Source organism: Acomys minous (genome assembly GCF_964271855.1).
Source record: "Acomys minous genome assembly, chromosome: 8".
Classification (NCBI taxonomy): Eukaryota; Metazoa; Chordata; class Mammalia; order Rodentia; family Muridae; genus Acomys; species Acomys minous.
Genome location: NC_140489.1, coordinates 99,743,694 through 99,770,030, shown reverse-complemented (window position 1 = coordinate 99,770,030; position 26,337 = coordinate 99,743,694). Strand labels below are relative to the sequence as shown.

The 26,337-nt window shown below is 49.0% G+C and overlaps 1 protein-coding gene across 1 annotated transcript in view; it reads right to left on the bottom strand.

Annotated features, from left to right (window-relative positions):
• Nucleotides 1–26,337, bottom strand: part of KLHL29 (kelch like family member 29) — a 294,574-nt gene that overhangs the window by 184,937 nt on the left and 83,300 nt on the right. The window lies entirely within an intron of this gene.

Below are 26,337 nucleotides of genomic sequence, written 5' to 3'. Positions count from 1 at the left end.
TGGACAGAGGCGGAGTGGGATGGGCTGAGGAGCCGCACACTGCCTGCTTGACGGAAGGGAGCAGCTGAGGACACTGGAGTAGCAGAGTGGATCTTGGGGTTAGGGTGCTGCTGGGCCCCGGTATGTCCCATCTAAGCAGAGGGAATCTCTAAGCACAATTTAGAGATACCTCTTGGAAGTAGGAGAAGCAGTCCATGGGGCTGGCAAATGCTCTGAGAACAGTATTTATGAACCCCATGAATGTTAGGGTCTCAACCGTTTCCTCAATGCCCCCACAGGGCCTTAGGAGCCCCGGAGAAGGCTCGGGTCAACCACAGAAGGGGAGGAACAACAGCAATAATCTTGAAAGGTGAGAAATGTTCAGCCTCAGCACCTAGAAGAACATAATTAAAAAAAAAAGAAGGACTTCCGGGAGAGGAGGGAGAGGGAGGTGGGGGTGTCGGTTCCCAGGCAAGACAGAGGGCAAACAGATGTCCTGGAGGGTTGGGGGGGTGACACATGAAAGGTGGAGAGTGCTAGCCCTGAGAGGGTTTGAAGTAGCTGCTTGCGAGGACAGGGGGCAGTGACCGTCAGTAGAGGCCCCTCAGTCACCTGCTGGCTCAAAGACAGTCCTCCCCCAGAATATCAGAAGTTCGAGTTTAATCTGGCACCGGGCAGAAGCCCTTATCCAGCCCCACTAGCAGCCATCTCTCTAGCTCCAACTGCAAGCAAGAGCCAGGAGCCATTTTGAGAGAAGGCTGTACCTCTGCCCTTGGCCCAGCCCATCATCTCTCAGCCCCCAGCCTCCGTGGACATAAACGCCCTGACCTTAGCCATAGAAACTAGAGGGTGGGCCACGGAGCAGTCAGAGATCTGCTGGTGACACCTACATCTTCACAGCGGCTCTCGTGTCTTGGGATCTTCTTTGGAAGAGTGCACCGATGGCACCTGCCTGGGTTCCAGTTTTGTCCGAATGACGGGATGGGTAGGTCCCTGACATTTGTCTCTTTAAGAATCAAATATTTATTTTTAAAAGACATTTCAATAATTTTAAAAAATGAAAACCACTTCTAAAATGTGTCAGGCTCTGCCTGGCCCCCTGGACAGACCTGGAATTGCCCCGCATGACCTCAAATTGTCCCAAAGAACAGTTTGCTGACTCAGAAGCTCTGGACTTGGGCAGCCCCTCCCAGGCTCCCAGGAGTCACCATGGAGGCTCTGGGGTCTTTGACTAGCTTCAAGAGTAATTTTTCTGTGGCCTTCGCAGGCAGTGGGCTAGAACAAGAAGATCCCTGAGAAGATGGGGAGCTGCTGGGCAGAGTGAGGCCCACCCCCTTCCTATATAAACAGAGACAGCAATATGGGCAGGGTCTGGAGTTATTGGGGACTCAGGTCTGGGAGCTGGCATAAAAGATCTGCCTTTTCCCTTCCTCTTCACTGGTAGCTGTTGTGGCTTCTCTCTCTCTCAGGAGCTTTGACGGGAGCCAGAGCACCAGCGAGGAGAGCGCCTGCCGAAATGAAGGGGCCATGAGTTCTCCACAGTGCTGCGCTCTGGACAACAGGGCTTTGCCTTGGTTTGGCTCCCATGGGCAGTGACACACCACTGATGAAAGAGGAAATCTACGACCACTCTGCGCATCGAAAACCTAAGCATTTCCATTCTAAACTGGCCATGATCTCAGGCAACAGCTAAAGGAACATGGGTCATTCTTGACCATTGGTCCAGTGTCTGTATTCAGATGGGGTGACCGAGGACCCGGCAATTTGTCAAAGGTCAGAGCCACACCAGAGCCCTCGCAAGAGAACACGGGGTAGGCCTGGACCTCCTGTATCCTCCAACCCAGGGCCCAGGCCCCTTGGGTCTCTAGGCCGGCACTAGCATCTGAATTGCTTTCCCCTGCTGCTGTCCTGTGCATTTTAATTGCTTACACTTTCTCTTCTCATACCCTGGGGTAATTTTATAAAGGGCACAACTCTGACATTCAAAAAAAGCACATACATTCTCAGGTCATTTAAATCCCTTTGATTAAAGAGGGAAAAAACAATTGCAAGAGAGGCGTGCGTGCACACACACACACACACACACACACACACACACACACACACACACAGTCTTGGCTATTCCAAACAACCCTGAGTTCCAATGAGATTTTAACCATTTGAACCAGAAAAGAACCACCTGCAGCGGGTCATGGGAGAGAGACCTAGGAGGGTCTAAAATCTCTCGGCAATCTGGCTGTTCTTTCTTGGTGTCTTGAAAGTCAGCAATCTGATTGCTTCCATTTGGAAGTGTTCACAGCACCCAGCACAGTGCAGGTCAGGGGGAGAGAGAGAGAGGGGTGTGGGGGTGTGTGTGGGGGAATAGTCAAGGGGTTATAGGTGTAGGCAGGGTGCAGTCCTTGTAAGCATATGGAGTGGCCATCAGGCCATCATCATCAGAATAAAAGGAGAAACAAAGGGACCGTATGGTGGTTTGAACACTCACTGACCACCTAGTAACCTGAGTAGGAAGGACTTAACAGAAAAGTCCATCAGGTAGGTGAGTTTATGAGACTCTGTTTCCTTGGATCTGGGGGTGGGGTGGTATAAGAGAATCAGGAGATGAAGGGGCACCAAGGCTAAAGCCACCTCATGTGAAGAACCAGCTCTCAGGAGCCACAAAGTCTGGGGCCAACAGAGAGGGACGTGGTAGATGTGAAGGATGCTGAAAAACTTGATTCCCTCACAGGAGAACCGCCCACCAGCGAGCCTCAGCACGCACAGCAGTCTCGGGAACACACTGTTCTCTTTGTTGGAGGAGAAATCTGTTCAGTGCTGATTATGCAGGCCGATGAGTGGGCCTCTCCCTCTCTCCCTCTAATCCGAAGTCCTCCTCAGCAGGCACAATCGCAGGCAAGCGATCCTGGAAACAGGATATGCTTCCTTGCCATCCATTGTTCTGGGGGGCCCTTCGAATGCCTGCAGCTCCAGGTAGAGAGAGAGGTGTGTCACTGACTAGACTTCAGGACTTTTGGGTCCCACCCAGCCAGGGGACTTCACCACATGGAAAGACTGTCCTTCTGACCAGCCTGCAGCAATGGAACCTGGGTACCAGGAGCTGGCAGCAGACCGTTGTCCCCAGAGGAAGATGTTCAGTTTCGAATGCAGGTGATGTTTTAAAAGCTCTCACTACGCTAAAAGGTGCGTTCAAAACAAACCATTCACTGCTTCTGGTTTGAGATGCCGGCCTCGAAGGCGGTTGATGGAAACATTCTTTTTCCTGATAGGGACATGTGCAGCAGAGGTCGGCATAGGTCTGTGCAAGACTGACTGAACCACATGCTTTAGATTCTGATTTTTCTTGTATAAAAGTAATAAAAATAACTCTGTCTAGAGGAGTTTCAGGCCATCTGCCAATGGTAAGGTAAGAGATGCAGGTCAGAGAACTTACCGGATAAGAATAGCAATACTCTAAGGATTTAAAAAATAGTTTTACTAGTTGGAACAGGGTAGTGTAAAAGCTTAGTAAATAAAAGAGATCTAATTATTTAAACTCTTTTGTCAACCTGAACAGCAGCGACAACGCCCAGCAATGACTCAATGGGATGAGTGATCCAAAGTGGTGGCCTATGTAGAGCATTTTCCACACTGTTGGTCTTCACCTTAGAGAGTCTACCTGCGCTGGCTCAGCCTCATCTCCACAGTGCCTCACAGTTAGGTTCCCTTCAACTTGGATGGGTCCCAACTACAGCCCCAGGGAAGCACACAGCCCATTAAGAAACAGAACCCAAGATCTTGATCTAGCCTGCGAAGGAAAGATGGTTCACATGACCACGTGGAGAGGCCCCAGGTATCTGTGGCATGGCCTGGGACCAACAGCCCCTCTGAAACTCAAGGTGACTTCTGCATTCCAGATCCCCAAGATGACCTAGTTCGTCTCAGGACTGCTGCCCACCCCACCCCCCGCCCCCAAACTAGCGCAGGAAGCAATCTGAGCTCATCAAGGCCCTCATCAGCTCCAGGCTGGGCCACCTCTGTTTCAGACAGCACGCTCAGGGCCGGAGATGCTGTGCGGCAGGCAAGCAGATGGTATTCTACTTATGTTCTCAGGGAAAAGGAGCAGAATCATGATTTGTCAAAATATTCAAATCACGAAAAGCATGTCAGAGTGCAAGCTCGTGCAATGATCTTGGACAGGCTTTTTACGCCACGTGCACAATTTGAGTTCTGGATTGGCCCATCATTCCCCCCTCCCCTTCCAAACTGATCGGAGGAGATAGAGTGTTGGAGAAATCCGGTTTTTAAGAATTATGTTTCCAAACCTGTAAGTGCCTAGTTTTTTAAAGCAAACAAAAACCAACCTCCCCTCCAAAAAAACCAAAACCAAAACCAAAACCAAAAACCCCAAACCCAAAAAACACCCAAGTAACTCCCAAAATACCAAATAGGTTTTTAAATCAGAAAAAGTACGTTGACGTGATTTCTGAGTCACAGCTGTTGTGTAACACGTAAGCATCATGACATCACTGCTGGACATTCCTTCATCTTGCACAGGGACAGGGAGCGGGGGAGGGAAAAGACCAGGTGTGATAATTAGTGGTGTCTCTAAGCAGTGAGGACATGGTTTTCTTGATGCCCACTGCAGTTGTCAGAAACACAAAGCCAGGACGTAGTAAGACTCCAACCGGGAGAAGTGTAAATCCATACGGCATAAAACATCCGAGGCACCAAAATAAGTAGAAACCATGATGGCAAAATGCTCTTCACGCCTCTTGTACTTTTACCTGCAGCTCTACTCTCTACTCTTTCATTCTGATGAGTCAAAAGTTCTTTATATTCTTTCCAGACTTCAAAAGTCTACTTCTTACCTCATTTCTCCCTTTTCCCTGAACACATCCCGGGCACCACACCCCGGGCACCACGTCCCGGGCACCCGCCTCTGGGCATCCTGTCTACCACAAATGTACCCCATTATGTCTTTCCTTGCTGGTGCGCTAAGTACCACCTCCTTCTTTAGCCTTCCCTGTCCAGGCTGGAAAATACTAGAAAGAGGGATTCTCCACCACCATTAACTCTTTGGTAGAAAGATCACGGTCTACTGGCCAAGGGGCAGCAGTAAGAATTCACACAGGTGCAAGAACACCATAGAAAGCAAGACCCTTGCCCAGAATAAATGCACTCAACAAACCACGAGGCTATCTTCCCTAGAAAAAGTCGATCAATCCTACCCAGGTGTTCTCTGAACCTCAACCAGAACCTAGAAAAGACGCATCACAACACAGCAACGTTGCCCCACTGTTTTTGCACCCTTGCCTTCTAAGAAATAGCCCAGGGTTCTATAGATCCAGAATCTCAGGGCCACCCTTGACTTACACGGAGCTGGTGAAACACAAATACTGTTCTGAGTCTCCACTGCCTAAAGATCTGTATCTTGTTAGATACACCCTTGTGACCCACACTTGTAACCTCAGCGTCTAGGAGACTGAACAGCAAGCTTGGCCTACACAGTGAGACCCTGTCCAGTTCAAAGGAAGTGTGTGTGTGTGTGTGTATGTGTGTGTGTGTAAAAACATGTAAGAGTGTAGACACACGCATCATACAGAACACAGAACATTCAGAAGACAATCTCAGGTGCTCTTCTTTGACTTCTACCTTGCTTGACACAGGGTCTCTTGTTGCTGCACAGAAGCAGGCAGGCTGACCTGGGGGCGTCTAAAGAGTCTCACATCTCCCCCCTCCCCACCTCCTCTTAGGAGTTCTGGGACTATAGATAAGTGCCACTGTGCCCAGCTTTATGTGGGTTCTACGGTTCATAACTTAGGTTCTCAGGCTTGTGCAGCAAGATCTTTACCCGCCGAACCATTTTCTTGGCCCCTCCGAGGAGTCTGATTTCTCAGATTGGATCATTTTGATGTGCCCCAGAGCCCAGGGCACATCGTTAACCCATCCAGCTAACAGCTGTCTGACAACTCTGGGGTAAGAAGAGCAACACCCAGCCTGGAAGTCTCAATTTACACCAGAAGAGACAGGACCATGAGTGGAATGCTCGCTAAAACTACTCCAGTTTGCAGATTTTTTCATGAGTGGTGGTCATGGGTCCTCGAAGTCCTCCCCAGTCACCCCAAGAAAGGGAGCCACCATGGGAGGGAGCAGCATTAAAAATGCCACACAAGCCTAGCTGGATGGGCTGTGAGAGAGCCTACCACCTGTGCCTGACTGAGCAAACCCAGAGCTGAAACCAAAGTCAGGCACAAGTTCAGCGTGTGTGCCACAAAACTGATAAATATATAATAAAAATAAAAAACAACAATAATAAAGCCTTGCAAATTGCTTTCCTCGGGCAGCCACAGGAGCGGAAACTTGACGCGGCAGGAGAGGGGGGCTTTGGAGAAAACCTGGGGTGACCTCATCTGAAGCCTCAGGCAACTCTCTGCCACTGTGGGACCAGCTGTGTTGCAGGGACCTGGGCATGCTTGGCCCATTTGGTATGACTTTTCAGGATAATCTCTTTCCCAGGTCTCTGTATGTTGTGTCACTTTAAGAAACAGAAAGTGACAAACAGAAAGATCTGTCTGTAGTTTTTTGTTTGTTGTTTGGTTTGGTTTTTCAAGACAAGATTTCTCTGTATAGCCTTGGCTGTCCTGGAGTCACTTTGTAGACCAGGCTGGCCTTGAACTCACAGTGATCCACTTGCCTCTGCCTCCCAAGTGCTGGGATTAAAGGTGTGTACCACCACGCCTGGCCTGTCTGTAGTCTTTAGCCTCGCTAGGGCCCTTTCCTTGGGTCTCCCAGAGTGATTGTACCTAATACAGTAGTCACAAGCCAACGTGACTATTTCTTTTTAAAATTAATTTAACTTAAGAGGAATTAGAGGTTGAGCTCCCTAGTTATATGAGCTGCATCCAGAGTTTTTGGTAGCATTTAGCAGCATGATGCAGAACAGCTCCATTACTGCTTAGAGTTCTAGGCTGTGGAAGAAGAGGTTGCGGAAAGGTCCTGTTTTTGTTTTTGTTTTGTTTTCTAGATTTGCCTAAAGCACGGAGAAATCTAGGAGCTGGATATAGCAGAGTCAAATTTTTTTTCCACTTTGCTCTCCAACCTTGCAGCCCTTTACTCACCCTGGATAAGGGGCTTCCCTCTGCCTTAAAGTTCTGAGGTAAAGAGGTAGAGGTGGGCAAGGGAGTCTGGGGATCTCTGAGGAAGGTTTGCTTCTGCCCAAACCTGAGACTCTATGATCTCCATTAAAATCCTTGCGAATTGCCTTAGTCAGGATTCTATTACTGTGAGGAGACACCATGTCCAAGGTAACTTTTGTGAAAGAAGGCTTAGGCCTGGGCTTTGAAACCTCGAAGCCCAGTGACACTTCCATTTCCTCCAACAAGGCCACACCTACTTGAACAAAGCCACTCCTCCTAATACTAAACCTTTCAAACAGTGCCACTCGTTGGTAACTCAGCATTCAAATACGTGAGCCTGTGGTTGTCGTTCTTTTTCAAACCACCACACTAGATTTCTCAGAAATGACTTTCACATCTAAAATTACAACAGACCCCCTCCCACTTGATACTTGAGATTGAGAATTCATAGTATCTTGTTCAATGCTAGCATATAATTACTATATTCTGAACTGTACATTTGCTAATGATGCAGATTTTCAGATACATGAAAGGGCACTTATGTATCCTATGTCTGTCATACGTTACTTTGCTTGACTACAAGAACCATCTCACTATGTACAAGTCTATCAAAAACATATTGTATACTTTAAATTGAGGGCAAAAATCCTAAGATACTGGCGTGAAAGCTTGAGTTGGGCCTTTCTTTTTATTATAGTGGCCAGTCTGTCCCTAATACTACTCAGTTGGTGTGCTAAAACTGAGCATCCTTATGGTAGCCTAGCTTTCTACCCTTGAGCACTCCCAGCTCAGGTGTGCCTCATATTCTGCATACGTGAGAGCGTGGCCCAGCCACCCTTTGGGGATAGCTTAAAATTTCCCTCTTTCCCATGGGGCTCAGGGTTGTATACCTTTGAGACTCAGTGGAAGACACCCCAGGGTGCTGAGAGACCTTCCCAGACACACACCCCAGTCCTCTGTGTCATTGCCTCTTCTGTGTGTGGGCAGCACTTGTAGCTCCTGGTAGAGAAAGGGGGGCATGTTCCCTGCTTATTGTGTGCACTGGGCCCATAGAAGGCTAATCCTGTCTGCGGGAGCCTCCTATAAGTCTGTACACTCAAATGCTTTCAGGCCCACTCAAGCCCAAGTATACTGCCCAAGGGAACAGACATCTGCTCTGCCGCAGGAAACCCTGGATCCCTGTCCTGGCTCCCAGTGGGGCTTCTGTACCAAGTAAGGGGAGGAGGAATGGAGGTGGACCAAATGGACAGTGTGCTGGAGATGTAAAACACGGACAGACTGCCAGGGAGAAAAAAAAAAAAAGAGTCACTCTCTTTCATTCTGTGTTCAAGTGATCGCAGCTGCCAAGAAAGAAATCAACTCAGCCAAGATCCGCGAGGCCTGAAGGGAGCCAGGATTTCCTACCAAGAGAAACAGCGCTGGGCAGGAGCGACTATGATGGGACCTTAAGTCGTTCAAAAGGGCTTGCAGTTTAGACTTCCCCCTCTACCGTATGAGAAACTCGTGATTCTTATGTGGTTATAGAATAAATATAAATGTGACTTCCTCTTCTCAAGTAACAGGGCTGGCTTCACGTGCTTCTGACAGGAATATGATTATTTCTGATGAGCAACAACTCATCAGTTGTGCTGGCATGGTCAAAGTGCCCTCTGCCACATTCTCTGATTGGTTTGTAGGGCTTGCTGGTATCAAAGATACCCGTATAGAAACATAACAGTGCACGGAGTAGGTGCAGGAGCAACAGCCCACTTGTCTGTGTTGAGGAAATAGCCACCTCTCCCCAGAACTGCCAGGGGAGCCAGGCAGGAGCGAAAGATCCCAGAGAAAGGCACAACACAGAGAGCTCCCTGGCACAGCCCCTCCCGCAGTTTTGGAGACACTCTGAGGCTCCCAATCTTTAAGTATGGGGGCAGTTTCTCGCCATACTTTAGGAAGGGGGCTAGTGCGTGGCCTCCTCATGGGTGGAGGGCTGATCAGTTTCTTCATGCCTCGTTCCAAATTCAGGAGGACTTGCAAAGAACGGAGGAGGAAAACTGGGAATCTCAACAATCCAGTGATGTTCTGGGTCTTAAAGGCAGAGGCAGGGTGTTATGGATCGTGCCCGTGCATATCGTTGTTATTTTTAGAAAATGTATCTAAATGTGGCAATGTATTATCTCAAATACGTCCTGTCTTGTAAAAACTGTCTATGGTATGCCGGTAAGTAAAAAAAAAATCGCAATTTTAAAATTGTCCTCACTTAGATATGCAGCTTAGCACATAGGGAAAGCTGACATCGCCTTTGCCATGAGTGTGCCCCTTTCGTACCCCCCAAGACCTGGCAGGCGCAGTGAAGGCATCCAGGCAGAAAGATCACTCACCCAAGTCCATGCCATAGGTGACTGGTTGCAGTTGGGCACAGGGAACAGGCAGCGGCTCCAGGCTTTGGTTTATAAGTAAAAACAAGCAATGGGGGAAGAACAGCTGGTGTTGAGTCTGGTGCTAGGATTAGTCTGCAACGCTAATCACAAGAAGTGGAAAAAATTAGGAGGTCCTGCCTGCCAAGGAGGTTTTCAAACACATGCGAGTGCGGCAGGCATGGTGGGATTAGATTCTCTCAGTGCCAATGAAGTAGGTGTCCGCGAGTTGGAGCCTTGCTTCTGAGCTCATACCCCAGAGCTCTGGTTCTGACACAGTGGAAAAAGAGCTACCCTGGCTGGAGGTGTGGGGACAGCAGTGGGGGTGTGCAGTGGTGAGCTACATTTCCAAGGCCTTTCTCTGATCCACTGTGAGGAGCTGAAATTGATGGAGAATGAAGGTCCCTGGTCTCAGGAGACACAGTAGAATAATCATTACGCTTTCTGCCACCCAGGGCAGAAGATGGACGAGCACTGGATAGCTTCCAATGAGATGCCATTCAGGATGGTTACAAAAGCAAAGGGGAAAACCCAGCAGAGAGCAGAAGACAACCCACACCTCAGCAGCAACATTTTCACCTGCCCTGGGACCAGCGACAATGGCCTACAACCCCCTCAATCATAGCAAAGCAAGGTGTGACTAGGGATCCCTCGGACCTCCTGTGGCCATCCTTAAGGGGCAAGTTCCAGTTTCCTTTAAAAATGAGTTTCCTTCCAAAAATGGTCCAGAGGCAGAGCTACCTGAGGTACCAGAGGAACCTGAGGTTAGGTTTCTGTGGGGGAAGGAGGCCCAAGGGATGAAGTAGGCGCCCCCCACTATCCAAGAGGCAGGGTGGAGATGGGCCAGCAGGAGTCAGACACAAAAGACTCCAGGAATGTGGTTGGGTATGGGGAGAATACCAAGAGGTGGAGAGACAAAAGTCTTCAGATACTAGTGTCTAGATGGAGCTGAGGGAATCTAGGGTGCATCACCAGGGTGCCACTAAGAGCCATTCACTCTATCACTAGGCCATAATGAGGGGTCATCCGCACCACCGTCAAGCTTTAAGGAAGAATAAAAAGCACTGTTCTCTAAAGAGAGCTCAGCAGGCCCGAGGAAGGTCCCTTCAGTCCAGACTCTTGGAAAAATGCCCATGGGGGTATTCATGATAAGTCACATGATCCTCAGCAGCTTAAATTGGTCTGGGTTCAGTTTGATGGGCTTTATATTTGAAAAGGATTCTTGGCTGTGATGGGCCTGGTCCCATACAATGTCTCCTTAGGGTCACAAGAAGGCGTTTCCTCGGAGGAACAGCTGGAACAGATGTTCCCAACATCCCTTCCCGCCCATCCCAGCTCCCCCAAACCCTCATTTTGGTGTTGCTATTTGCTTCTACAAAATGTGGAGCTTTTCAAAAAGACATTCAATTTCCTTTGTTGCTATTCAGTTGCCATAGTCAATTAAAATCTATCAATGCCCCTGAATAAATTTGTGCTAGGTGAAGAAAGAGCCTCGGCACAATCTCTCGACATGATCTCTATTACCTTATGTTACTTTAATAGCTAGAGTAATAGTTTGTTATTAATGGAATTAAGCAATTTAGCTCAAGCTTCCCAGAGGTCTTTTAAGACAACTATTATAATTTGTATTCTCAGATTTTCCATTGAGTAGACGCCATGTGTTTTACATTACTTGCTAATGTTTCGAGAGATAGCAGTAGTATATTTAATATCTGGCTTTGTTTAATGATTCTAACCCTCCTTCAATGTAGGTAAGTGCTGCTGGAATTCTGAGCAGGTGAAAAGTCTACATTGTACAAATAATTATCTTGAATATTATTCTGTCCAATTTTAATTTGCACCTCCACTTTGCCATCTATCTGTCCTTAAGATTTGATCCAAAATTGTGTGTGTGTGTGTGTGTGTGTGTGTATTTTCAGTTTTCTCAACAGAAAACAATCTCCAGTCCCCAGAAGACAAAGCACTTGCTTCTAGTACCACAGAGACACATACATGTGCACACATACACCCGCACGCATCCACCGCTCACACTAATTTAGCATATTTGAATAGAGCCATATTTAAACAAGGATTTCAAAAATGTTTTTTGATGGTTGCAAAACCTGTTTTTAGAAGAAATAAATGTATTCACTGCATTATGAAACAGCTTGAGAAAACAAGATCTTACAATGTACACCATCTCTGTATTTAAATAGTTTCATTTCTATTCATGAGCTCCTTGATTAGATACATGGAAAATATCATCAGTAAAATATGAATAATTCTGACAAATTAATAGCCGATTTTTAAAAAATGAAAATATGTGTAAGCGTCTCATTCTCATTAGATAAAGCTGCCATTGGGGGTATATGAAAATTGTGGTCTGCCTAGCCGTGGTACAGCACGTGGCACAGACAGCAAACCCCCTGGCCTGGAACCTCCTGAGAGCTCTCCTGGCAGTAAAGGGGTGGTGCTGCGGGTGAGACCAGGTTGGGGTGAACTTAGCTCTGCACTTGTGCAGCGCCTCCTGTCATTATGGGGGTGTGGGGGCGGGAAGGCAGGGCAAGATGGCTGAGCTATGACATGCTGAGGCAGAAAAGAACCTTGGAGCTCGTCTTGTCAATGGCCCATTATGTCTTGGATTGCCTCCACCATGGCAGAGGAAATAAAGGTAGAAGTAATTCGCTTTTCAAGGTTACACAGTGCATCAAGGAGAGGCTGGACTTGAATTCTGGTTTGCAGGCTCAGGATCCAATGCTGTATCTATGGACCGCAAAAGTCTCAGCAGGTATATGAGTGCCCGCATTTTGCCAATGACCATGGTTGACCAAAGGCGACAGTCACATTGACTAAAGGCCAGCGCCTTTGAGAAGAGGGAGCCGGACACAGGATGGGAACTGCTAAGTGCTGAAAAAGGACCACTTGTTTCCAGTCAGAGACTGGTGTGCACTTGGCTTTAGCACTCACTCTGTGACCTTGAACATGCCATCTAATATTTTTCAGCTTCTATTGACTCATCTGTGAAAATGGGAACAATTCCTACTTGGCAGGGTTACTGCAAGGCACTCAAAAGGTTATATGAGGACTCAAAAGGTTATTCCCAGCACACAGGAAGCAAGTGGATCTCTCTGCGTTCGAGGGCAGCCTGGTCTACATAGTGAGTTCCAGACCAATGAGAGCTACACCGTGCAACCCTGCCACAAACAAAACAAAACAACACCAGTGAAAGTTATAAGAGTTCTATGGGTTTCACCACAGAGGTCTCATTCACAATGGCTCCTATTAAAGGAGGGTTCTGTGGGGCTGGAGAGATGGCTCACAGGTTAAGTGCACTGGCTGCTCTTCCAAAGGTCCTGAGTTCAATTCCCAGCAACCACATGGTGGCTCATAGCCATCTATAATGAGATCTGATGCCCTCTTCTGGTGTGCAGGTGTACGTGTAGTTAGAACACAGTATACATAATAAATAAGTAACTAAATCTTTTTTTTTTTTTTAAGGAGGGTTCTGTAAGGCCATGGAAAGACCATAGAGAGGTTTGGTCCTCTTGCTCAACACACCTCTTCCTTTGGGGCATCAGTTTCCCTGCCAATCAGCCTCTGAGCTGCAAATGCGCTCTTCACAGAACTCTGCAATATTCCTTACATCCATGTCCACGGAGAGCCCCAGTAGCCCTCTCTGGTCCTCTTAGTTCCACAGTCATCATTCCAGAAATCCCATTTTGATAGCTCATTTCTTAAACCCAGGACCGCCCCATCTTGCGTCGCTAAGAACTGAGGGGCGTCCTTTAACTCAGATATCAGGCCCTGCCTGCTGAGACCAGATGACAGTGCTGCCAACAGCTGGTACTGAGTGAGCGCAGTTGTTTGATGGGGGTGGGGTGGGGGTGGGCCAGGGTGGTGGCCCTAGTCATGTGTAATGGAAGAGGCCATCAGAAGTTTCTTTCCTTTCCTGTACCTAGAGGTTTGGCCTGCAGAGTGAAGGAGCAAAGGGAGGGAATGGGCCCATCCAGAGAGGACAGCAGAAGCAAAGTTCTCAATGGGGGACAACAGCATATGAGGGGCATGGTGTCGAGAAATTCCAGAGTGCAATCCTCTGGTGTACTTTTTAGCATGAGAGGGGCAAATGCCTGGCTTCGCCTTGGCCTACAGGGAATGAGGGAATCGGACAGTGTGATGTGGTCAGCGAGGGGGATGAACCAGTAGATGCAGGGGAACTCAGTAGTCCCTTGGGCTAGACTGGCGAGAGCCTGCGGGGAAAGTCAAGGGCAGTAGGTAGCAGAGAGGAAGGAGACTTAGGGACAAGTAGGAGAGAGCCCAGAGTCTGGTGTGTGGCACAGAAAGGCAGGGAGGGAAAGCTGGAGTATGGCTAGGTGACACAGATCTGAGTAGGTGATGCTTTGCCATTCCTAGGAGTTGGGGGCACCGCTGAGGAAGGGGCTTCAGGACAGAGGTGTGTCCAACCATGTCTATGGTACCTGAGGGGCACGTTGGTGGTGGTGGTGGGGGGCAGTGGGGAGAGGGTGGACAGACTTGTGGGACAGGAGCTTAGGGACAGGTTTGGGAGTTGCCAATTTATAGGTGAGGGACAGGAGATCAACTGTACTTGGAAGGCTGGAAGAGAGTGATAAGGGATCCAGACCTGTAGGGATGAAAGAGGCCACCTGGGAGTGTAAGAGGATTAGGGACTGATGACCAGCACTGAAGAGCCCTATGCCTGTGCAAGCTACCAGTCTTAGACACTGCGGCTCAAAACTTAATGCTTTGGACCCCTCCCTTTAGTTCCATCACTCACCAAGGCTCCTCAAAACCCCATTATTCCTTTTTTAGAGGGCTTTTTTTTTTCTCAAACAGGAGGAAAACAGCTAGAGAAAGTTGTTCGGGGTCCCCAGGCAGCACTGAAGTCCCTATTGTTAGGGTTTTGTGGCAGAGTGTCTTGGTAGGTCAGGGCTAGGGTATACCACAACAATCACATCACACTACAGATCTCACAAAAGAGGTTTATTGCGGGGAGGGGATTCATTGAAAGGCCACCTTTGAGTGGGAACGTGGGGGGCGGGGAGGTCATGATAGGGTGGCACTTGAAAAGGGGACATGTGTCCGTGGCTAGTGATGACGTGGCTGCTAACTCTGAGTTGTTGAGGGCTGCCTAGGGGAGTGCTTGAGTTTTAACACCTATAGGAAAAGCCGTTGCACTTGAACTCTCAGGTTCTAGAAAGAACACATCTCAGGAGATGCTATTACACATGCGCCCACCTGTCATAGGGCTTGGGGTGTCTGTGTGGCGAGGGAGCTTGAAAAAAGAGTAGGGAAAAAGTTCTATGCTACTAGGAGTCCTCTGCCATACAAGGGACAATAGGCTCCTGTACAATAGCCATGGGAGCTGCTCTCCCTGGGAACATAGTCAGAGAGTTTCACCCTCAGATCTGAGGCAAGGGAGGAGGGAGGGGGAGAGCTCAGCCTGTCTCCTGGATTAGCCGAGGCAGCCTTCCAAAGCCTGCAGGGACCATCATGACCCAGCTGCTGGCATAGGGGAGGTTAGGCTGGGAGCCCATCCTTTTAACCAGCCCTGAGGGGGGAGCTGGTGCATAAAGTAGCCCTCATATTGAACGACTGCCACTCTGTTTACTTTCATAAGCCCCAACTTCCCATAAATCCAAGTCAGAATCAATCATCTTTTATGGAAGATATTAATGGCAATTCCATTATTTAAATCCAATCAATGCAGACAGCACCCCCACCTCTATTGTACTAAAGCCAAGTATTGTATGTGTGTGGGTGTGTGTGTGTGGGGTAACTTTTGACTAAGCAGTGGAAAAAAAAAGGTCCAATGACCTTGCTCACATCTCAGTACTGCAGAAAGATAACTGAGTAGGAAAAAGGATTCAATTTCTCTCCATTTCTCCTTTAGAGCGGAAAGGTTTTAATTCCATTGGCTTAGGAAAAAATCAAAATTCGTCTCTTGCCTTCGTTATGAGCCGTCCCAGTGCTGTCAGGGCTACTCACGTTGTTGCTTTTTTGACATAGCGGCTGCAAGTTCTAACTGCTTCCCAATCAGAGTAAACAAACAAGCACACTATGAACCCAGCTCTTCCAGGAACTGGCTTCAGTGGCCTACAAAATGGCTAATCTTTAGCCTAAACAAAAGGAGGTTATTTACTCCCAGGGAAAAAAGATACACAGACACACACACACACACACACACACAGAGAGAGAGAGAGAGAGAGAGAGAGAGAGAGAGAGAGAGAGAGAGAGAGAGAGAGAGAGAGAGAAAGAAAGAGAGAGGGAGAAACTGAGTGGGCCAGGAGGCCAGAATGTCAGCAGAAAGTGCTAAAATCTGCACCTGAGTGGGTGTCCTTGCCTGAGGCACCCCTTTTCCACAGACTTCACCAGGTGAATGGGTGAGCGATGTGTGGTATGCAGAGCTTGGGACTTGCATGAGCTGTGGAGAGCTGGGAGTTCCCACCTGAGTGCTAGAGGAGTAGAGGGGACTACAACCAAGGGGGTTGTTTTCTTAAACCTAAGTCTGTGACCTGAAGTTGACAAAGTTCTCTTGGTAATTCACTCTTCTTCGTGACTCCTTGCTTCCTCTAGACTTCGTCATCCCTTCCATAGCACATCCCTACTGAGGACGCCCTGGCTGCTTAACCAGACTTACTTTTTCCCCATTTATTTGTCTATTTATTTAATCACTTTACAGCCTGATCCCAGCCCCCTCTCTCCTCTCCTTCTAGGCCTACCTTCATGCCCCTCCCCTTACTCCTCTCCTCTTCTTCTCAGAGAAGGGGAGGCCCCCAACAGGTACCAACCCACCCCGGCATCTCATGTTGCTTAACAATGCCGCTCTGGTCACACACCTGTCTTCCTGACCCCACAGTAGCCACACCCTGGTCTTGGGGGCACCTCAGTGGTTGCTGCACTCACCGCTGTGCTCCCTGCACCCACCAGGGCGAGACCTTGTCATGAGTGTGCGTGTTGTTGGAGGCTGCCGCAGAGACCGATCCAACAGGACAGGACTCTGTACGTGCTGCCGTGTGGCAGGAGATAGAGTAGGGCTTCTAATTCACCCTGCCTTCTGAGGCATCTGGGGACTAGCCGTTCTCCATTTCCACTCAAAACAAAACAAGGGAAAAATGGGCTTAAATTGCAGCAAGGGAGATTTAGGTCAGATAGAAGCAAAGCCTTCAGGAGCCACTGGAACGGGTCTTTGGGAGCTGATGGAATTTCCTTCCCTGGAGATGTCTGGGCAGAGGCTTTAGTGTCAGAGGCAATCCATCCCCAGGGCTTGCTGTAGATGGAGGAGGGAGACTAGCAAAGCCCAGTAAAGTTCACCTCTGAGCAGGGCTCTCCAGGAACACCAGTTAGCAGCCCAGAGGACCCCTCGTTGAGAGCAGGAGACTCTGTGTTGTATGTGGACGTGGCTGTCATCGATCATCTGTTCCTGGGGCTGTCAGGATATCCTCTCTGCCGTAATCCACAGACATGCCATCCTCTCTGTGCCTTGTGACAAAAGCCATTTTCTCTCACGCCTACCACTGGGGCTGAGCATCGTCCTTTCCCCTGCCTGTGATATAGTTCCCAGCCCTGTCCATCTGCCCACAGCCAAAGCACACAAACTCCTGTCCCAGTGGGCTGGAGTGACAATTCCCCAGCCTCCACAGGACCAGGCAAGCTGGAGAAGCAGAGGAAGTAGTAGCCTGGGGCAAGCCTCTGAGCACACAGTTTTGGAGATGCACTCTCTCTTCTGCATGGCAAGAGACAGGCAGATGGTTTCACATTCACGACCAGAATCCCAGGCTATTCCAAAGGAGGCCTGGAGGCAGGTTTGTGGCAGCTCACAGCCTGTGTATGCAGCTTTTTATATGTGTTTCCCACAGATGACACTCTCTGCTCCATTTCCTCTCCTACACTCATTCTCACTCCTGTTTTGATTTATGATGTCTTAATGGGTCCCTCTGTGTCCCCTGAATTCTTTTCTAGAACTAAGCAAGGCTGTAGGCAGGAGGGAGCGAGGTGTCGGTGTTCCATGCTCCTCCCTGGCTCAGGGCTGGGTCCAGCATCCTTCCCAGGCCCTAGAAATAAAGGCAGCAGCTTCCTTTTTAGGACATTCATGGTGGAAAATTGCAGGCGATTGGAATTGGTCACGGAGAGGCAGAAGATGTCCAGGATAGCACTTACCCTCATCTTGAAAGCATGGGGCTCGGCTCCAAGTGGAGGCTATGCCTCGGTGGTAGCCTGGCCATTAATTAAGTGAGGGCCAGTGCATCCCGAGGGGCAACACACTTCAAAGGTGGGGGTGAGGGGATGGGAGTGGGAGCTCCAGCTGCTTTAAGCTCTTCTAGAAAGAAGCAAGCAGTCGCCTGCCCTCACGCCCTCCTTTGCCCGACCACCCTGCTGCCTGCAGGAGGAGAGGTCAAAAGGCCAGGAGGAACCTCCTCGCCTGGAGCTGGTTAGTGTGGCCACTGAGAATTAAGCAAGTCTACACTGTGGCCACTTTTACCACAAAGCCTGGCCACAAGACATCTGTGCAGCATTCCAGATGTGTGACAATTACATAGTCACCACCACCCCACCCTGTTCTTTGGAGGAAACAGCTCGACTCCAAGACTGCTTGGGAAGCCCGGTGAGTATGTTGCATGAACCCACACCTTGCAAGGGCCCTGTCTGCTGCAGCAGCATCCAGGAGAAGAAGAATGGGGCCTCTTAGCAGTGAGGTTGGAACCCAGAGGCTCTCTGGCAGGTCTCTGAAGGGACCCCGCAGATAAGAGGGTGGAGCCTGCTCTGTGGATAGGGTAATAAGTTAGGCAGGAGAGGGGCACTTCCTGTGGAGCTAACCTGGTCCTAATCACCAGTGCACAGCCAGAACTAAGGTATATGGTACACAAGACTCTTGGCTCTGAGCACCGCCAGAGGCTACAGCTTCTACTCTTGTGGGCATAAACCAACAAGTCTGTTAGAAGACGCACATTCGGGATTAGCGTCCTGAAAAAAAAATCCTTTCCCGCTGCCTCCCTGGTACCCATGGTTGTGTCTCCATAGACCACTAAGAAGCCTAACTACATAATTTAGCAACCACACAGAGTAGTCTATACAGGTACCTCTAGGGTCCAACCCAGTCATGGGGCTGGCAGGGGACATGGGCCTTCCATGCTCCCTGTCCCACTGGGGAGTCATGGGCCGTACAGAGACAAGGGTTAGGCAAGCGATGAAAAGAATGAGACTCACAGTAGAGGAGCGAGACATTCTGGCCAATTGTCACGGCTCTCATGTCATAGAACCCTGGATTCCAGACCCACGGTTCTGACAAAAGAAACTGTGGCAAGGCACTCAACACCTCACCCCAACCCAAGGTTATTCCTCTGTAGAGAGCAAGGCAGTACTGACAAGCACAGGGTGAGGGTGAGGTGATGGCGGTGTGGAGCAGGACCCATGGGCAAATACAGCATTTTACACGTAGCCTTTCTTTTTCACCATAGAGACTGTCTCCTGCCTTAGCTTAGAGGTAGGTAAGACCTTGGAGTGGGTAGCAGAGGCCAAGCCTGAGCAAGACTCTTAGGGACAGGTAAATGACACCGGAGGTGAGGAGAGGAGAACTTCCTCATGGCCACACCCTCACCCTTCCAAGCCTCATTTAAATGGATTATTGTTTATTGGCCGCTTATTCCATCTCTCGGGTTATGAATTATTTACCAGATAATGACTTCATAATTGTTAATGAGAGATGCCCCAAGGACATGCTGACATATCTTCTAAAGCCACAGTGCTAATTGTGGTGGAGTCCCAGAAGCTCTCATGGAGGCATATCTAGTGTCACTCCTGGGGACAGAGCCTGACAGGCCCTACGGGATCCACAGTAAATCCAACCACCCATGATACAGGTAAAGAATATGGGCTCCAATCAGCGGGAGGATTGTGCTTCCATGGGCAATGGGAACTGGATGCTCCTTGGTGGCTGTCCGGGATCCTCCTGTATGAAGGGCCAACCTCACCAGCTGACAGATGTATTCAGCAAGCCACTGCAGCAGGAGGATGGACTAGTGGAGGCCTGTGGATAGGCACACCCAGGACACCTTCTTGGAAGGTGCATTTAGTACTGAAGAGAGCAGGCATTAGCTTCCGTTGCTCCGCTGGGGCCCTGGCCCCTCAGACTAACAGCAGATACCTATATAGTGCCATACTTTAGGCACTATTCCAGATAGGACTCCATAACGTTAAATAAACATTTTCAGAACCTTTATTTGCATCTGACGTAACTGAGGCTTCGGGGTTATGTCTGCACTGGGAAGGGAGCAACGCTCTGAACCTCTGCAGCTCACTGGAAATGTGTCCAGAATGAAAGAAAGAGTAGATGAAAATGTCAGTATTGTACATTTAAGTGTGGCTCGAATGCGAGATAGTATATTGAGGGTCTGGGTTACAGCGAAGGTTAGGGAGATCTTCCTGACTCCTAAACCATGGACCATGTTTCCAAATCTTCTTTGTGACATACACACCTCGGAGAATTTCCCAGAGATGGAGTTCCCGCCACTGTCCTCAGGATGGGATGGGACCAGGGCCCCATCCCCGCCCCAGTGATCATGTCTGCAGTCAGCCAGCAGTTCCTGGTGTGTGTGGGCTCTGGCTTGGCTCTGCTGGGCCACCCTCGCATGCCTAGAGCCGGACAGCCACCAGGTGAAGAGGATGCACAGGAAACAGTGGAAGGCCCACAGCAGCACCGAGAGAAGCCTGCGGCTGAGTGGGTGCTGGGAGTGTCTCAGCCTCAGGCTTTCACTAGAGGAGGGCATTCTCACAGAAGCACTGCGCCAGCAAAGATGAGTCACTTAGGTTGAAGAGGACAAAGCGCTCCAAGGAGCACATTATTAGCCCACGAGTCAGGATGGGAGCAAAGTCATCAGACGCTGGCTGGCACAAGGCAGTGTTCTCTCTTTGGATCCAAATGTGTCAGCAGCTGCACCTAAGCGCATGCCTATGCAAGATGGCAGAGCACTCCAAATGCATGTTAGAAAGCCTCAGAACTGGTGTTAAATAAATAATCACACTATTTATTCTGGGATGGAGAGGCAGGGTACCACTCTATGTGCTAATGGGAGGGCGGGGCTCCAGGGCTGCCTGATGCACGCACATCCCCAGGCGGGCACTGAGCCCCAGAAGCAGCCTTCTGAAGACTCTCTCTGTGTTCTGATTTTATTTCCCATGGTCAGCATCTGCCTGGGTACCCGGGGAAGGGGCGGGGGTTTGGGGTGGGGGTGGGGCAGGTTAATTGTTACCTCTGTGCTGTTATTAGTTTACTTTGTAAAAGCAGAAATATGCTTTTAATGATTTCTCTCTCTCTTTTTGTTGTTGTTGTTGCTGCTGCTACCTTACAATCCAGATGCTTTTATCTAAATGAGTTGCTACAAATCAAAGGAAGGGCCCACGAGGGTTGCTAGGCTGCTTCAGTCTCACACGGCTGGGAAGGCAGGCTTACATATCTCCATCCTCTCATATCCAGCTTGCTTATAGGTGAGAGTCAAAAGACTTATTGGCAGCTTCCAGGAAGCCTAGATTGGGGGATCCAGAAGCAAGCGGCATGGTCTCCAGGCTAGGATGCTACTTCAGTTTCCAGTGTGAGCCCTGGGTTGGGAGTTCCATATGGTTACTGCAGCATCTCCCCATGCTTAGCGTGGTACCCTGTGCTATAGAAACTGCTTCAGGAACATTTGTTAAGCGCACTCTCCCATAGCACTCTGGGTAAAGTCTCGTTGCATCCTTCCCATGTTATCACAGTATGTTTGGTTGCTGGTTTCCCTGCAGGAAATCTCATTAAGGACAGAGCACTGGTCGAAGCTAATCTGGGTAGCAGATGTGGGATAATACATAGCGTGGCTGCCAATAATGCCTCAAGGGATGAAGGGCCGAGTGCTGTGGCAACCTTCTGCTTCACGGTGTGCCGAGCGTGCATCCTGCAACCCCCACTGCTTCCGGTATGTCTGCTCCAGCAGAGGTGGTGGTGGAGGGAGTGGAGAGAAATTCAGGGTGATAAAGTGAAAGTTTAAAAGAATGTTTTATTTGTTTTAATGAGACAGCATCTCAATATGCAGCCCAGGCTGACTTCTAACTCAAGATCCACTTTTCTCTGCTTCCTTAGTACTAGGCTTATAGGCATATATTAATAAAATGGATTAAAAGTACTTTTGAGCAGTTTTTAATTGTAGGTGATGTCTGATCATCTATCATGGATGGAGATTCACAAGTTTGAGAGCATGCCCACTCAAAAATGCACGTGTGGTCCTTTACCAGGCAATACTGGCAAGGTCGCTGTGAGTCTAGTCTCTCTCTTTCTCTTTTTTTTCTTTCCTTCCAAATTTGAAAAAAAAAAAAGGGACAAGTGTTCCATCCTGGGCATATCACAGAATCCAGGCTGGGGAGAACCTCAATGCTTTACCCTCAGCTGTCTCCACAGAGGGGACAAACTCTCAGCTGTTCCCAGCAGTCTTGGCTCCCAGCGAGAGTGCCTAGGAGCTAAGGAAGGCCACTTAAAAAGTCAAACTTTGACACAAAATCAAACTCTGAGGTTTTCTGAGAAAGTATTTCCAGCTTAGGTGAAAAACAAGGTTTTGAAGACAGAAGGAACTGGGGTGTGCCTCTTCACCCCTCTTTACCAGCTAAGTGGAAGTTCTGTGCACATTTAAGCTCTGAGCTCCTGGGTTCCCTCCAGTGTATCTCCTGCCTTCTGAGAGCCCAGGTATTGGGTGACAGTTTAAACTGGGAACAGCAATTCAAGCTAGATGCTATCCAGTGAGAACAATTCAATTAGAGCTCCTGGTGGACAGACCCAAACCTCTAGACTGGTAAAACTGTCTGGGCCATGACCCTGTACCCCAAGGCTGGGCACTGCTGCCTGGGTGGCATAAGTGACCCTTCCCTCAGCGTCCCCTTGTAGTCTTTTCTCAGTTTCCCTTCATTGTCCCTCATGGTCTCCCCGCATCTTTCCTCAGTCTCCTGACAGGAGAGGTCAGGGTTAGTCTCACTGTGTAGATTGATGCTCTCACAGTTACTGGTACATTGGACTTGAAGCTGGTGCACTGTCTCCAATTCCAGGGGCCTCTCCATCATACTGCCTATGAGGGTATGGTCTGCGGTTCTCCAGGGTCTGTCAGAACATGATCCTCTATACTCAGGTACCAACTCAGCCCTGTGATGGCACTGTGGAGGAACGGACTGACCCTGATCCATAGAACCTAACGGTCAGAGAAGGAAGATGAGACCCTAAGACAGAGGATGTAAACACAGTCAGAATGTGGAGTGCCGAGGACTCTCCTATAAAAGCCACAGGAAATAGCAACAAAGGGACTTTATTTTAGAAGGGTTTAACTCAAGAAGGACTCTGAAAGGTAACTGAAAGACAGTGACAGAAGACCCAGCTGAGTCCAGGGCACAGGTGATGCAGAAACAACAGAGGACAACAGAGAGATGAAAAACTGGGGGGGGGGGGGGGGGGAAGCCTTAGGGCAATGGTTCTCAACCTGTGGGTCCCGATCCCTTAGAGGGTTCTGTATCAGATATCTTGCGTATTGAGATTTACAGTACAAAATTACAGTTACGAAGTAGCAATGGAAATAATTTTATGGTTGCTCACCCCAACACGAGGAGCTGTATTAAAGGGTGGCAACATTAGTACGTTTGAGAACCACTGCCTTAGGGCAAGGGATGAAGAGGAGCCAGAGATCTTCAGTTCACACAGCAAGGGAGGGCAAGGCCCTAGGACTCTATAAGGATAAGAGGAAGCCACTGAGGTCTTGGAGAAACTTTTGACGGAAAGGCAAAGAGGTCCTAGACAGAGGGCATGCAAGAACATACCAGCCAGGGGCGGGGCCCAGGTAAGGCCATGATGAGGGACTGGGATCCAGACGGTGGCCATGGCTACATTGCTTTCTCAAGGGCTCACATGTCCAGTGGAGGAGATGGCTATGGGGGTCCCCAGGGTAGACCAAGAAAGGCAGCAAGGGAATGGCAGAGCATATATGGTGTCCAGAGCATTACTGAGATGTCTTCATGGCTTATCCTTGGGGTCATGGGTACAGAGGTCTAACAGAGATGGACAAGAAGCCAGTACGGGAGAGGAAGAACTGGGTAGCTCAGGAAAATGAGGCTCCCTTAAGTGGGGGGCATGAGGCTGGCAGAGGACAGTGTGTGGTGACGGGAGTTGGGTGGATGGATGGACTGTCTTGTCCATTGTCCTAGGCCTTGGGGGATGGTCACGTCTCGGGAAGTGAAGCTGTAGTGAGTGCGGACACCCAGAGCCTGCATACGAACAGCTCCCATTCACTCAGGAGGCACGTGTTGGGATCTTGAAGGTGTATGACATATGGGGATTTTGTTTGCTGGGGGTGGCGGGGGGAGGGGAGAAAGGGAGGATTCTTGGAAGGACTGTATGGGATGGTTCCACAGTTCCAGTGACAGAGGCAAGGGGGACAGCACAGGCTTGCCCTCAGTGTGACGAGGGAGATTGGCAGTGACCTTGTACCTGCTCAAGAGCTCAGAGATCGGTTCCTACCATTCTTAGCTCAACCCTCAGTTCTGCACAGCCTCGAGTCTCCAGCGCACCACCCCTGGCGGCACAGATGTTAGATTTCTTTTTCCCTGCTTCTGGGACCCTATTATTACTTGAGTGATTTCCATCAACTTCAGAGGGCGGGCAGCAGCTCTCCACACATTGTTCCTAAACTGGCCTGCTTTATAGCAGGACCCAGGAAACCGGTCCAGGAATGTTTCTCCTGGTCCATAGGGACGATAGTGGGCTTCCACATCTTCTCCTACCCTCTATAGGTATTAGTGGGTATTCCAACCAGGAATACAGAGTGCATCCAGTACAGGGCCCATGTATGATGGGTAACTCACAGGGACAGTCCTGGCTGGGTGCAGAGCTGGTGCTGGTGGGATGTGACAGACGTAATTCAGAGTTGCATTAGACACAGCTCTCACCCTTCAGGAATGGACCAGTGGTGGGTCAGACAAATATCCACTATAGGGACAACAGTCTAGGGGCATACAGATACTAAAGCCCTCTAAAGGATTCTCTCTTTGGCATACCACGTGAGAACTGTCAGATCAACCTCTTCCCCCGTCCTGAATCTGAGCCCCATGGCAAACCTGCAGTGGCAACAGGGAATAAGAAGAACCAAACTAAGGGTAAACATTTAAGGACCCAAACACTACTCCAGGTGCCCCCAGGCCCCAGCCCCTTCTTTCCTGGCAAACAAACAGTGCAGAATAAGCCAATGAAAGCTGACTTAAAGTGAAGCACACCTCCACATTTCTTCTTTATCCCTCTGTTAGCTGGGAAGGAGATGGTTCCCAAACCCCATGCTTCACTGACCCAACAGCACAGAAGTCAGACATCTCCCCCAAGGCCTAGGACAATGGACAAGGCAGTCCATCCATCCACCCAACTCCCGTCAGAGGTTGTATTAGGTGCATGGAAACAGCCCAGCAGGTCTCTGGGTCAGGGGCCCACAAGTTCCTTCTTGTGATATACCTGCTATATTACTAGGAGGTAGCTGCTGCAGGCATAGGTGGGTGCTGGGCACCTTCATGGTGGCATCTAGCACCAGTTTGTAGCCCCCTGTAACTTCCTGAATACAATCTCGGCCACTTAAAATCTGGGATCCTAGAAGCACAGGCTTTTCCCTGGCTCTGAAGAATACTAGAATATACTGCTACCTTCAATTGCACTGTCACTGGGTCCCAAGATACAGCAGTTTGACCAACAAGAGAATTTGTTATCCTGATGGTCTAAGCTGAGTTCAGAGCATCTGCTGGTCTCGGGTAGATGCTCCTGGTCAGAGGTGCTCAAGAACATGGGGCTAGGTTAGCCGAGCCGTAGTTATCCTGAAAGCCTACACTCCCACCCTGTCCTCAGCCTGCCTCCTCGCAGGCGAGGGTCTTCCCCTGAGTGGTTGCAAATGTGTGCATGCTGGCGAGTTCAGTTGCAGGCTCCATCACTGCTGCAGGCATGTGTCTGGCTTGCTGGCAGGTGACAGAACAATGCTGCAGTTGCTTTTCAGAAGATTTATGCTCTCACCAGGTAGGTCACAACTCCCCCCGAACCCCTGCCTGCCAATCCCCAGCCCGCTCTCTCCTGGATTGACAGCCCTGCATCTGAATGTTAGGCCAGATCTCTCTAAATTTAACATCAGAAAATAAATGGCTATGCAAAGGACATTCTCAGAAATGTATTTTGTGGTACTGCTACAGTAGACGACTCAAAATACCCTAGAAGTCCATCTCTAGGGCATTAAGTAGGTTATGTATAGGATGTATGTATATTATATATCCCTAAAAATAGGAAGCTTTGACAAATGACACAGATTTCGAATCACTGAGATAAAATGCTGCCTTAACATACTGTTGAGTCAAAACAGCATTTACCAAGTAGTAGTGGGTGCAGTGTGATCCCATGTACATATGTATGCAGACCTATGTGCACACGTACATGAGAAAAGAGACCAACATGTTTATCTCTGTAGAATATAATTATATCATTTATATAATTTCAGGTTTCTCTCTATGTACATATGTATGTGTACACACACACACACACACACACACACACACACACACACACACACACAAGGATTTTTCTGATGTTAGAGGTTGAATCCAGGGCCTTGTGTATGCTAAGAACTCCTCTGAGCGATGCCCACACTTTTTTTTAGAGATGGTCTTTTAAAACAGATATTTTAAAAATATTTTTAATTAATTAATTAATTTAAAATTTTTGATTTTTTTTTGAGTCAGGGTTTCTCTGTGTAGCCTTGGCAGTCCTGGACTCTCTTTGTAGACCAGGCTGGCCTCAAACTCACAGAGATCTACCTGCCTCTGTCTCCCGG